We start from the raw sequence: 12,053 nt of genomic DNA, 5'->3' as shown, positions 1-12,053 counted from the left end.
TTCATTTTGTTCTTGTGTGTTATTTTCCTCCTTCTTCTAACGCTGATTTCATTTGATGTTCTTTTTATAGTTCCTTAAGATGGGAGCTGAGGTTATTGACTTACACAATAAGACTGGAAAAGACTTTATAACTTTCCCATTTAGTGAACCTGCTGGTCCTAAATGACTTAAGTAAAGTACTGAACAAACAGAGCAAGGAGGAATAACTTGGATCTTGAGGATCCAATAGAATCTTCCCATAGACTCCCAGGCTTAGAACTAGAGACCTGCACCTGTGAAGAAGGAGGGGCTTAGATACACAGGCCAGCTTTGTAGATAAGGTTCTGCAGGGAAGTATCATAGGTACATAGACACATGGGAAACAGAATGGCTCTGCAGGAAACTGGAGCACCACTTCATGTTAGATCTGACTGTCCTCAAGTGATCTACCCCAACTGTAACTCCTTGGCAAATAATAGTGTCTAGTACCTGGAAAATGACAACATTCACCAAAGTCTCACAATATAGCCATGCTTTTCACGTACTAGTGTCTAAATCAAGAAAGTACCAGACACACAAAGAGACAGACCCAAAAGACCCAAACTGAGGCACCCAGCAAGCGGCAGAACAGACTCATGGATGACAGTGCTTGTAGTTATCAGGCATGAATTTAAAACAAGTGAGTAAGAGCGCTAGAATCAGCAATGACAAAAAGAATCAGAGTAAGATGTTGGTCTGAAAAACAGCAGCTGACATCAAAAATTCATTAGAATTAAACACTGAAAAGGCATAGGAAAAACAGGGATTAACTAATAAGTCACTAAAAAGTATCAGCATGAAGCAAAGTGGGGGTGGGGAGATTCATGGGTGCATGCAATATCAAAGTTACTGAATTACTCATTCAGAAGGTGTTAGTTCTCATCTGATGATTATTCCACCATCAGGACACATCAAACACAGTGGAACAACTGTCACTGTAGCATGATGCTATGTCCCACAACCTAACAGAGCCACACTTTCGAAGTTCTAAGAAACATTTACTTTACAATTCTATGTTCAGTTTAGCGGTCAACAGAGAGGGTAGAGTAGAGATATTTTCAGACATTTAAATCTCCAAGTATTGACAGCCAATGTTTATGTTTCAAGATGTCCTTAGTAATGTGTTCTGGCTAAACAACAACAAAAAGAAATCCAAAAAAGAAAACTTCAGTTTTAAGGAACAGTCCCACCTACCCGCGAGTATGACTTTAAAAATGTTCACAGCAGGCTTTGAGAAGAACTCATTTCAACCTTCCCCCCAAAGAAAAGAGTGGATTTTGTCAAGGGTTAGTATGATAAGGGGACAGATGTTTTAGAGTATGGAAAGTATGTTGTCATATGCTATAAGGAATTTATATAATATCAGCACCAAGATAAAAAGGCAATTAAAAGCCTGAAGCACATGATGATGTATAAGAAAGGTGACCAACTACAATACATTAATTTTCTGAGTGTAAGATGGATACAGTGGTGTTTGGTGTGTTCTACCTACTTCAACAGTAAGTGACATGGATTTTGCTTCATTCTCTAAGTTTCTAGTAACAGCATTTGAAGACACAGTTCACCATATTTTCACAATGTACAATAATTTAACCAAATGCTATTTTTCCAGCTTTTAAAACTGTAGTAAAAAAAAAACCCACAGAAGACATAGTTTCCTCAAATCTCAATGTTGTAGGAATGATAGAATAGTACCAAATGGTGCAGGACAAAATTAGAACAGGTAGGCAAAAGAACTGTAGACAGGTTCACTTTCTTACTTTGCTGTACATAAACGTATGCGTGATTTGAACTTGGTAGGCAAGAACCAGAAGTTTAAATGACTAGAACGCAAGGCATAACCAAGAAGAGAACTAAACTAATAAAGTTAGCAGGTCTTCATTTTAAGATGGAAAACTGAGGATCACTCTGACCTCTTGTGTCTTCTAAAATTCACCAAAACAAGGCAGATACAAATTGCATCTGAAGGAAGTCAAATAGCATCTACAGTCTTGTGCCATGGTGAAAATTAGACTTGGCACTCATGTCTGTGGCAAACAACGGTGCACAATTTTCCATGCTAGTGACTCAGCCTGAGAAGCAAACCTTCTTTAACTGAAAAGGGGTGGGGCTATAACTTCTATTCTGGCCATAGAATGCTTTCTTCCTTACAAAATCACACACACACACACACACACACACACACACAGAGAGAGAGAGAGAGAGAGAGAGAGAGAGAGAGAGAGAGAGAGAGAGAGAGAGCTCTTGCAAAGAGATGCCGTTTAAGCAAGTAAAGAACGAGAGATTATTGAGTAGTCCAGAAGAACTACCAATTCTTGTAAATTAAGAGTTGAAAAGCCTGACTTTATTACACACAGGGCTTCCCTGTGAGTTAGAACTTTTTGTTGACCCAGAGTGTCTTTAGAGTCTCAGCAATCCTTCCCACATTCCCTTTCCACAAGAAAAGTCCTTCTTTAAAAAGAAAAAAAAAGTACACTTGAGAAAGAAAGCAGAAATGGTTTCACAACACTGTGAATATCATTTTAAGATATCAAATTGTGAGGCTGGGAGATGCCTGAGTTGGCAAAATGCTTGCAACTCAAGCATGAAGATCTGAGATCAGATCTCCGCTCCCCCACAGACACCACATGCAGATGCCGGAAGATGTGCCTGCAAACCCTGAAACAAGGGGCAGAGATGAGTGTGTTCCTAGACTCCTATCATCAACCAGGTTCAGGCAGAGTCCCTGCCTCAAAAATTAAGATAAAATTAGAATTAAAAAAAGGTACCTGCTATTAGTCCTAGCCTTTGGATGCACTCACATGTCCTTTTAGGCAAACGTGCACACACAAGCACATGTGCACACAGGCACACAAATTTTCAAACTGTGCGCTTTAAGAGGTCAATTATATTGCATGTGAATTGTGTTTCAATAAATCTTTATAAAGTGAATCAGAAGACAAAATAATTAAGGGGAAAAAGCAGAACAGATAAGAAAAAAATCCAGCAAATGTCAGGAAATAACACTGGAGTAGCAGTAGAAAATGGTGATCAAATAGCTTTACAGAGATTTGAAGGACACAGTGAATAAGTGGCTTCCGTGGGTCACAAGTACAAAGCACAGATAAAAGGACTCAGAAGATAAACTGAACTGAGTGAAGCCAAAAAGATTGTGATACATAAAAAGTAAATTACACAGTTAGTGTTATAAGGAGCTAAAGAAGTGGAGGAAGCTGAGGAAAGTAAAAGAAAAAGGAAAACAGGGTTTTGGAGAATTACAGAAAAACATTCATCTATGTGAGCATTTGATAAGGAAGAGTCACAGTTGAGTTACATTTTTTTGAAGACAGCAGAAAAATCAAGCACATGCACAAAATCCAGGGTATAATTCAAGAAATCTTCTGAAATAAGATACTTGAGTCTATAAATTTCAAAAGCTCATCATCTTCCAGGAAGATCTAGCAAAGGTTAATCAGTACTAGAACATTCTCTAATAAAGTTACTGCACTTCAAAGATATAGTCATTCAGACAGAAGGTCAAACTGTGAGGGGGGCAGGACAAGGGAGGGGGTGAAGTTGGCTTTCAGTTTCGTTAAAGCAATATTCTGCGTATAGAAACTTGTTGCCTTCAAAAATCCCAGGAAAACTATGACTAAAGAATTTTTGTTTCCAGCCAAAGTCTAGTTCAAGCACAGAGACAACATGTGGATGGCTTCAAATACGTGTAGATACTCAAGGCCCTTGTACAAATGGCGTAGCATTTGCATCCAACTTACACGCATCCTCTCTTACACTAGAAAATTATCTCTGGATGTATCCCACAAAGGCCACTGTTACACTCTATTCACTTAGGAATAATGCCAACAAAAGCCTGAACATATTTAACACATATGAAATATTTTTAAAACATTTTGAACCTGTGGTTGATTGGATTCATAAGTGCAAAAGCCATAGGGATAGAGGGCTGAGTGTATATATAGTACATAGAGATGGAAATACAAATGATCAAAACTTACTCCATAAAAAGGACAAAATACAAATATATTAATTAGTAGAAAAATTTGCAAATGGATCCCACAGAATCTTTTAAGGGAACACATAGTATTATTTAAATGGTTCCAGAGAAAAGAAAAAAAGTGTCCAAAATCTTATCAACTCAGCAGTCGAACAATTTAACCATCAAATTTAGTAAATAAACACTAGCCAGCAGATTCCAGGAGCATCTTACAAGATATATATCATGATGAAGCAGAGCTCATACAAGAACTCAAAGATGGTTCAACAGTAAGAAAACTACTATCATAATATGACTTGCACATACATATAAGGAGAAATATCACATAAACATTCCTGAAATTGCATCTAATAATACTTAATACTCCTTTTTATTTTAAAAAGATCAGTAAAATAGTAATAGACACATATTTCTAAAATGTTATTGAAACATATAAAAAGTATATATATTTCACATTAAAATTTATAAAACATACAGTGAAATTCTGAGTCCCATTAAAGTCACAAACAAGGGTACATGTTACCACTATTACTTAATTTTCTGTGGAGAATACAAGCCAGTATCACTGGAGGAGAGAAAAGAAAAATATATCAGAGCAGACAAGAAAAAGAGGAATATACTTAAAGGTGAGAAGAAACTGTGCTACAGTTTAGTAAGTCAACCAAAAACACCCATTAACAAAAGCAAGACAATGAAACAAAATGACTAAGAATAAAACTAGAACACGAAAGTAATAGTTCTTCTTATAAACAATAATATAGAACTGTAATAGAAGAAAATATACAATTTCTAGTAGCAGGAAATTATAGAATTCTTAAGGATTAACCTAAAAGGTATGTGCTATTGCACTATTAAATAAGGAAATAATGGCAATCCTTTCTAAATAAGTCAATAACTTTTTTTTTTTAATTTGAGACTAGCTTTCATGATCCCGGAAGATAGTCCACACAGTAGCATAAAAGAAAGGTAATCACTAGCACCCTATCGCTGCGATTCTGTGACCTCCAACAGCAACCCGCCTGGAAGATGCACTGGTGTGGAAGTGGCAGAGATACTTCTTCCTAGACTTAGGAACCCATATGGGACACTGCCAAAGTGGCCGAGAACCTGGGACTAAATAGACAGACAGGCCATGGGACCTAGGGAAAACCCTAATATCATTGTGCTAAAGGAACAGAGAAATAAAATGGCTCCTAATGATATACGGCTATACCCATAGCTTCTTCATGCAGTAGTTAGTAAATATCATAAAGAAATCAAGCCAGAAGTAACCTGAAAACTTGCTACCTGCTAAATGGCTTTCATAATGCCAGAAGGTGCTATGTAGCCACTGGTGGGGAAGGATGGATGTAGAAAAGCCACCTAGCAGTATTACCTAGCAGTGAGCCTGCGGGTAGTGGGCCTGCTGTGGTACTGACCTGCTAGGCAAGATGTGCTCACTGGCACAATAGTGGCACAAAGGTTACAAGGGTAACCACTTTCAGACTGTATTAAGATCCACTCCGTAGGATGGAATTCATTCCTGATATGTAAAACTGGTCAATGGACAGATCAGGAGGTCCCAGACTCTAGACAGGAACTTTCCATGGCTGCCCTGTTATGTGCCTTCTAAGTATTTATGCCTATACATATAGACTAGCGCTGCCTTCTGCCCTGGACAGAGAAGGTTCATCCAGCAGTTAATGCAAAGACTCATAACCAGTGTAAGTGCTGAGAATGAATCACTATTGAGTGTTCATCCCGAAATAGGACATGTGCATCGGTCCCCGCCTCCCTCCAAGGCTCAGGAAGAAGGAGAAGAAAGGAATATAAGGGCCAAGGGATGGGGAGGAGCCTATGAACTGCCGCCTGCTCACGATTCACTGCAGCTATGGTGACCTGAGAGAACAAGTCGGCAACGTCAGCAACATTCTGACAGGCAACACTAAGAGGACTCGGGAGAGTTCAGTGGAAAAAAAAGAGAGAGAGAAGAGATCGTGATATAAAGAGGGGGGCTTTTGGTTGAACCTGAGAGAAGTGGGGTGGGGGAATGGAGGCAGGGATCTGATCAAGATGCATTACCTACATCTATGAAATTGTCAAAAAGAAAAGATCTTCTATTAAAAATTCTTCATTTTTTCTTCCTTTTGTTTTAGCATATCAAATAATCTGTGTTTAGTAATCCCAGCACACATGGAATTCATCGTATGTTTTATTCCTGTTGGTTCTTCTTCAGGGTGACTTATGTATTGTTTGGGGTTGTTTGCTTTTAAATCCAGGACTCTGATGTCATCCATTGAACTCAGTTGAGCAGATTCCTTCAGATTGTGTTCATTCCAGCAGGTGTCAAGAACACGGTTATTTTAAGCCATATTCTTGGCTTGAGGATTTTGGGGTCACTCAGGTCATATGAAACCAGCAGCACAAAATGACCTTTTTTTTTTTTGATAGGGTGCCTTTTCTTTCCTTCTTTTTATTTTTTAATTTAAAGTTGTATTTTCTAATTTTAACTTTTTTGTTTTTAGTGGAAAGAATTTAAAGTTTTGATGCTACTTGCTGGTTTTTGCTATCTGGCTCAGCTTTCTGAGATTCTGCCGTGAATGTTAACTGCCATCCTTCACTCCATCCTTGGTCCTCTGGTACAGACGAACACTGCGTGCCGTCTCTAGCATCACTGCTGTCACGATGCTTAGGGGTGAACACTCTTGGTCCTTTGGTTTGTTTTTGTTTTTATTGCACATAGTGGCAGGTCTAATCCAGATCTTATAAAATTACTCCAGAGGGGGGAAAAATTCACAGACAAAATCTCCTGGGGAGGACATCAGTGATGAATAGACTCACCTGAAACAATAGCGTCTATTGAAGCAGGGCCGTCAAACCTGCTTCCTCTGAGGACAGAGTTGATTTGTTTAATTTCTGAAAGGTCATCTGCCCCGGGAAGAGGAAGGGAATTCTGCATTCTCTTCATCCGTCTGTAACTTCATCCGTGACAGCTGCAGGGACACGTGCGCAGGGAGCCCCGGCGTCTTTGCTGGTCACACAGAACAGCCTGGCAATTTGCTCTCAGCACTGGGACGGGAAGGGCTTTACCTGCTAGGCACCGTGCCTAGGCACCGTGCTCTCCACAGAGGAAAGCTGCTTTTCAGCCTCTCAAATTGCCTTCCTGGATCTACTGCAGGACTGAACTCAGTCCGTCAACAAGTCCTGATGAGGGTAACTATCCATCCCTGACTTGAACTGAATGTCTAATCACCCTGATTTTATAGTTGCAATGTTCTGTTTACCAAAGCAGTTGACCAAGGGCAGATAAATTGAAATGCCTCTTTCCTAAGAAAGAAATACCATCTTTCCTAAGAAATAAAGAGAACCAGAGATGATAGACACAAAAGTTACTATAATAAATCCCACACACAAGTTCTTAAATTCCTTTCTTAGTTTCCCTAATAGATTTGAAATAATAACTACACCAGTGTATGACTGGGTTTGTAACACATATAGTTCTAACACAATCTGACAAAAGCTGTACCAAACCGTGTCAGAGAAGACAGAGTTGCGCAGGAGTAATAGTGTTCCTGTAAATCAATGAGAAGTCAGCATACTCTGGAGTCAGCTGTGCTAGGTTAAGATGTAGATGGCAAGTGTGGAGAGAGACCAAGAATATATAAATCCAAACAAAGAGATCCCATGTAAGGAAAACTACAAGTCAACATCTGTTACAAATACAGATGTAAAATCCCCCAACAAGCTACTAGCCAGCCAAAAGCAATACTATATAAAAGGATCACATATCATATAAGTTTCCCAAGATTTTTGAAACAACGTATCAGAATGGGTGTTAAAGCTAGATGTCTGCAATGAATAGTCACAGGTCTATTCTAGAACTCTCTTCTACCATGGTTCCATGGCACATACCAGCCTAACTTTTATTATTCACACAACATTGTCCCTGGGTCTGTCTGTGTGAAAGATCTTTCCCTTTAAAACGCCAGTGATGGTGGCTTAGGACCCATTGCAATCTTATAGGACCTTGTTTCAACTAATTATATCTGCACTGATCTTATTTGCAACAGGTACTGGGGAGCAGACCTGCAACATATGAATGTTTAAGGAAACGCTTCAAACCGTAACATGCCATGATCATTGGAATTAGAGTTGGGTTAGCTTTTGAAAATTAATTAATGTTACACTCGGTATTAGAAGACTAGAAATCAGAACTTGTGTTAATCAGTCTCAATATTAAGGAGAATTGGCTGAATTTACACCACTTACCCCTCCAAAAACACTAGAAAAATAAAGACCTTAAACCTCACAAATGGTGTATACACACACACATATACACAGACATGCATATAATACACATATGTATGCATGTACACACAGTGTATTCACACTCATAGACACATATACATGTGCATGCACACGTGTGTTCACATACACATACCAAAACCTCAATAGCTAATATTATACATAACAATGGAAAAAACCCTGAATTTTCCCCAAGATTATGAACAAGGCAAGAATGACTACTCTCAATTTTTGCTCAACTGCACTCAGGCTCTAGTGAGACCAACTAGTTCCCCCGAAAGTATACTAAAAAGAATGACTATTTCTATTCAATAAAGATGGGCAGGACCTCATACATAGCGATACACCAAGAAATCCACTAAAAATGAAAGAGTTTAGCAAGGCTGTAATATACAAGATCAAGAGTGTAATATAAAATCAATTATATTTCTACATACTTGGCAGTGAGGGTACAAAAATAAATATAAGAAACATCCTCATTTATAATTTCATCAAAATGAGTAAAATAGGAATAAAAGTAACAAATATGCAAAACTTATCCTCTACAACAACAAAACCATTTTTAAAGGAATTTAAAAATAAGTAATGGAGAGACATTGTGAGTTCATGATTGGAAAGTTTAACATTGTTGGATGACAATAGTCCCCAGCTGGCCGAAACAAACAACAGACTCCTCAGCAGGCAGCTTTGCAGAAACTGACAAGTTCATCCCCAAACTTCTAAGAAAATGCAAGGGTCCTAGAATAACCAAGACATTCCTGAGAATGAGGAACAGAGAGAACTCACACGTCCCAATCGTGAAACCTGCTCGAATATTATGGTACCCAGGAATGCGTGCTACTGAACATCACCTTTCTCCAGTGGAGACATGGGCGCATCAACCACACTCCAGGGCAGGCCCCATGCTCAAAAGCAGTTGACCAGCCTAAAATGGACAACTGGGTGGCATTTTTATGGACGTTTTTGTTTCTTTTTGTCTTACTGTTTTTTGTTTGTTTGTTTAGATTTTATTTCTTTGTGTTTTGTCAAGTTTTTGTTTCTTTGTTTTTAGAGAGCTAAAGAACATGAAGTCAGGGCTGGAGAGATGGCTCAGAGGTTGAGAGCACTGACTGTTCTTCCAGAGGTCCTGAGTTCAATTCCCAGCAACCACATGGTGGCTCACAACCGTCTGTAATGAAATCTGGTGCCCTTTTCTGGCTGCAGGCCTTCATGCAGACAGAACACTGTAAACTAACTAACTAACTAAATCTCTTTTAAAAAAAAGAACATGAAGTCAGCTGGGTAGGGAGGTGGAGAGGATCTGGAGGAGTTGGGAGAGAGAAAAACATCAAAATGTGCTGTATGAAAATTTTAATAAAAAATTAAAATGCATCAAACAAAAAAAGAGGCAGGAGTGTATGCCACTGCCATAAAAGTCTGTGAATTAAAATTGGTCTGCACAGGAGAGACTTCACACTGTGGTCAACTGATTATTGACAATGTCCTAAGACAAACATGAAAAAATGTTTTTTTTTTTTTCAACAAATAGTGCTGGGATAACTGGACAGATGGATACTGACATCCCAAAGAATCAGTTTAGGCCACTGTCTTAGTCTATACATAAATAGAAACTGTTTGTGGACTAGAAACCTGAGTGTCTGAGCTAGAATGATTAAACATTGTTTTTTGAGATGAGGTTTTGGGGTTTGGCCTGTAGCTTGGCAATTTCTTTTGATATGGCAATCCTACCGCCTCAGGCTCTTGAGCATGGGGATTATAGGTAGAGCATCATCACACCTAGCTTCAAATAATTAAAATCCAAAAAGAAAAGAAAATGTTATAAATTTTTGGGATCTTGGACTAGGCAAGAGTTGATTAAACACAACATCAAAAGTTTAAAGTTACCAAATTAAAAAACTATGTAAATTAAATATGAAAACTAAGAACATGCTTCAGTAAACATTATCAAGAAAATGAGGGGGCTGGAGAGATGGCTCAGTGGTTAAGAGCATTGCCTGTTTTTCCAAAGGTTCTGAGTTCAATTCCCAGCAACCACATGGTGGCTCACAACCATCTGTAATGAGGTCTGGTGCCCTCTTCTGGCCTGCAGACATACACACAGACAGAATATTGTATACATAATAAATAAATAAATAAATAAGTATTTAAAAAAAAAAAAAGAAAATGAACGGGTAGGCACTACAATGGGGTAGTTGGTAAAAGCTGTACATCTGAAGAGAAGTCTTCCCTAGAGTACGCAAAAATGCTTACCATGTAGAAAGGCATCCTCATTACAAAGAGTGGCCAGTCTCGCTGACATCTCTTCAGAGCACACATATGTACAGTCAGAAAGCACACAAAACATGAACAATGGCACTGTGTGTGCAACAAATGTAAGTCAAAAATCACAATGCCAAAACACTAGAGTGGCTGTAGTTAAATATGACTAATCACTAATGCTGATGAAGAGGTGGAAAAATGGAACCTGTACAAACTGCTGATAAAAATGCAGCGTGTGCTGGGGTCAGTGGCACAAGCCTTCAGTCCCAGCGCCTGGGAAGCAGAGGCCGGCAGATGTACAATGAGTTCCAGGCCAGACAGGACTGCATAGTGAGACCCTGTCTCATAAGGTAAGATAAAATCAAAGTAAGTGACATGTCCAGAATGCAAAGCCACAGAGGCAGTAAGTGGATTGGCCATTCCTTGGAGCTGGGGCTGACGGTTAGATGTGGGGCAGCTGCTAGCGGCAGCAGGACCGTTGAGATGACGAAAGAACTATCGTGGCAATTGTTGCAGAACTTGGCGAACACACTAAAGCCTGTGCCTTCTAGTATTGTTTTCCTGCGCTGTCTTTTGAGGTGGGGGTCTTGCTGCATAGTCCATGCTGGCTTTGAACTCAAGACTCACCCTGCCTCAGCTCCCCCAAGTGATGAGCAAAGGCATGTGCCACCAGGCCCAGCTTCGTTTGTTTGGATCTTTTAAATGGGTGGATGGTATGTTGTGGATATTTGATCTCAGTAAAACTGTTAAGTGAAACTAAAAGCACAGGGTCCAGTTTCTGGAGGTGAAGCATGGTTGCAGACTGTTTTCTTTGGTCCTGGCCCTATTTGCTGGGGCCAGCAGACTGCAGTAATGAAGGGTTGGCCCAAACCCAAAGGAACTCTCCTGCCCTGTACTTTGCTTTGAGTGATTTATTTTGAAATAACCCTTTGTCAAATCAGACATACACAGTCTAGTTTTGCATATCCTCTCCTAGGGGTTTTGATGTTTTTATCTTGGGGATGGAATAGGACATGGAGAGTGTTTTCCTCTTTGAAAGATGTGGGTTAAGGGCCATTTGTCAGCTTTAGTTTTCTTGGCCCTTGACTCACATCCATTTCCAGCTACAACAGCTTCCAGTATCAATCACACAGGAGCCAAACTCTCCCGGAGCCAAAGCCCTTTCCCTACTGCTACGAGTTTCTCATTTTCCTTCTTGGATGTGCAGCAGCTGCTCAGAACTCTCAGAGGACTGGGGGTGGGGAGCAGCAGGAACCGAAGGAACACTGAAAATGGGCAGGCTCTGGGGGTCTGGACTACCTGGGCCCAGTAGCATGGGTGGCAGTTGAGAACCACAAGTACAGAATGGGGACACGCGATGATGGGGAAAATTGGTGTGGTAGGTACTGTACTGTACGAAAATCCAGTGTGCTGGGGAAGATCAATTCTAATGCAGCAGTCTGTGCTGGTTGTTTATGGGAATCCCCAGTTCACGTGGTCTGCCCTCATCACTCCCAGC

The sequence above is a fragment of the Alexandromys fortis genome, unplaced genomic scaffold (genome assembly GCF_014885135.2).
Source record: "Alexandromys fortis isolate MF-2015 unplaced genomic scaffold, M_Fortis_MF-2015_v1.1 scaffold_42, whole genome shotgun sequence".
Taxonomy (NCBI): domain Eukaryota; kingdom Metazoa; phylum Chordata; class Mammalia; order Rodentia; family Cricetidae; genus Alexandromys; species Alexandromys fortis.
This window is presented reverse-complemented; position numbering follows the sequence as displayed.